The sequence below is a fragment of the Palaemon carinicauda genome, chromosome 9, assembly GCF_036898095.1.
Source record: "Palaemon carinicauda isolate YSFRI2023 chromosome 9, ASM3689809v2, whole genome shotgun sequence".
Taxonomy (NCBI): domain Eukaryota; kingdom Metazoa; phylum Arthropoda; class Malacostraca; order Decapoda; family Palaemonidae; genus Palaemon; species Palaemon carinicauda.
This window is the reverse complement of record NC_090733.1, coordinates 13,731,639-13,734,694: the sequence shown is the minus strand read 5'-3', so window position 1 is coordinate 13,734,694 and position 3,056 is coordinate 13,731,639.

Sequence of the window (3,056 nt, the reverse complement as noted above, 5' to 3'; positions counted from 1 at the left end):
CCCAAGGATCGAAGGTCCAACGATCCTGGAATTGGCGGAGTCTTCCCTCCCACCGGAAGCACTTCATTGCTTCTGGTGTCCCGAGGACTTGTTGCCTCGGCCGCTAGCTCCCTTTCCTCCTCTACCTCTGGAGGGACGACGAAGGCGTCTCTGCTTGCACCCCAGGACGAGCCTCTACCTCTGGCATGAAAGGTAGTGGATGACTGCTCAAAGGCAGGGGTGAAGACCGGTGACTGTGACAACACCGGTTGGGGGACCAACTGAAAGGTCTGTTGTGGTTGGGCAACCACTTGGGAGGTAGCGGGTCCCGGAAACTGACGTCGTTGTTGACGTTGCTGGGGTTTCGGCTTCTGAGGTTTCCTCTTAGGCTGAGGTCCATCGTCCTGAGAGGTTTTCCTTTTTCTGGACATGCCCCACTTGTGGAGAAGGTTCCTATTCTCCGTGGCGGCTCTGTCAGTTATTTCCTTGACAAGGTCAGAAGGAAACAGGTGCTTTCTCCCCAGATGTTGGAGGAAATCAGCCTCCGGGGTTCGTGTTTCACGGTGGCACCGACAAACACGAATTCACGACAGGCTCTACGAGCCTTTATGAAATGGTACAAGTCCTTCATTACCGTGAGTAAGTGGGATTTGGCCAGTACCATGTAGTGATCGGGTACCGCTGTGTCACAGGCCATTACTTCAGGTTGGACTTGATGAGAAAGCGAAGCTGCAAGCCTCTCCTTCGTGTCTTGTTCCCGGCGAAGGAGGTGGTCGTTGAGCTTAGGGAGGTCTTCATTAAACTGACGTCCGGCGACGTCAGGATCGAGCCTACCCACGACGAAAGTATGGTTGGACATCTTTCCATTGCCTAGTGTCAGGGGGTGTCACGATGGAGAAGGGTCTGCACTCCTCCAGTGCAGGGCAGGGTTTCCCTTCTTCCGCCGCTTTAAGGCATGCAGCTAAGGCCCTTTTCCCAGAAATGGAAGAATCGCAGTGTCAGGTGCGACATAGGTAGGATGCTTCTTGCTCAAGGCAGGAAGCTTAGAGCAGGTAAAGCCCCTGCTCTTAAATGCGTTGGCTAGCATAGCTTGGGCCTTTGCGAGATCGAAACACTATCTCTTCTTTAGGTTCGGTCTCCTCCTTCGAGGCAGGTTCAGCACGAAGTCGGACGTAACAGTCCGGGTAGGCCTCGAAGCTTGGGAAGAACTCCACATCTTCCAACGGGACCGTGCCGATCTTGTCGCTAACAAAGATCCTGCCGGTTGCAATAACCATATGCTCTGCATACCTCCACGGGTTGGCATGAGAGCAAGCTGGGAGATCTTGACCGAGATCTTCTTCGTGTCTCTGGATCCAATCATAGACCTGATGGACTCCTGGTTCTCCTTCAGTCTGTCGTCCATGACAGCTCTAATCAGTCGGATCAGTTCTTGGGTGGAAGAGGAAGGATCCGGGGTCGAGGAGGTAGACGGAAGGGACAATTCCGTCGGTGTAGGAGTAGGCGGAGGGATGGACGAGGGAGTAGCTCCAATCTCCGACTCGGTGTATTCCACCTTGGTCTTCGTCCTCTTCGGCTCCTTGAGCCATAAGCGTCTTCTCCGTGTCTTCCGAGACGTCGGAGATCCGTTCATCATCCTCAGAATCCAAACGGCACTCGTGCATGGACTGAGCCATGACCACATCAGGTTCCACTGAAATTTGGACAGTGGGGATTGCTTCCTTTGGAACCACTGAATCAGGGGAGGCCTTAGGGAACAACAGGGACCTCAGTTCTTCGGTGGCCAGGTACGGTCCAGTAGCATTCCTCTGAAAACCACGCACCCACTTGCGCAGTTTCTCACGAGCAATGTCTCTAACCTCCGCTGAGGGAGGGTTATGGAAGGCCTCAACTAGATAGGCCTGGCAGACCGTACATTCCAGTGGATTCCAGAACTTCCAATCCCCTTTCTTGTCTGAGCAAGGGGCGTGAGTCCTGCACGCCGTATGTCCGTAAAACTGGGAGCGTTTCACAGCACAGTAGGCGAAATCGCACTTCATCTGCTCCTCCTGTGGAAGAAAGAGAAAATGAGTATGGGGGAGCCATAGGAATGGCTCTTAAATTAAGTTAACATTAATCATTAATTTTAACTTAAGGAAGGTGTGATGCATAGAGAATGAAACAGTAAAGGAGACACGCTCCATGCATCTCGCCCGGCTGGTTACCATAGGCTGGTCCTGGGATAATCCAAATGACCTAGATCATTGGATATAGTTTCCTAGGATTCCCACTATAATGGAACTCCATGGAAAGCCAAGGACAAGGTTGGGATCGAATTCATTCGGTTCCCAGATAAGAGCCAGAAGGCCTCATTAAGGGTAATTGCTTCTGGCAACCAGCCGCGCTAAGATGCACATAGCATGCTGGAAATAGAAGAATGCAAAGAGACAGCATGATCACTAATAGAGCAGTACTAGGTACTGATCTTAGAAGCAAAGCAGCTTATCTATTTGCAAGGTAGGGCTATCTAGTCTTATGATAGCTAAAGAGAGGGGGTGCAAGTATTCTTGACGCCTCCGGGGCATCCGGCAGCCGCCGGCACGCCGGAGCTCGCTCCAGCATAGATTCTGGCATTAGAACAGACAATTTTCAAAGTCAGTTAGATACCAGGATGGCGGCCGCCGGCACAACGGCGGCACGCCGGCAGGGAGCGGCGGCTCCGGCAGCCGGAGGATGCCGGATTGGTGACGGGTAAGGATGGTACAGGTAGTATCGGGTTGCCGGCAGTATATGCCGGCACTCCGGAGATCGACCGGCAAGCGGACGAATAGATAGGAGTAGGAGAGCCGCCGGTAGTAGCCGGCGGCAGCCGGCAGTCCCTCGGTACACGGGGGGCTGGGGGCAAGGGTAGGGAAGTCACCAAGAGGGAGGCAGGTATTGCCGGCAGTAGAGGCGGCAAGAGACCGGCACCCGGATAGAGAGAGAGACAGGGGGAGGGGGGAAGGGATGTAGGAAGTACCGTCAGGGTTCCAGACATCCCTCCCCCTCCCTGAGGGGGTGTACCCATGATAGAGACAGGCTCTAGCATCCAAGCAGGG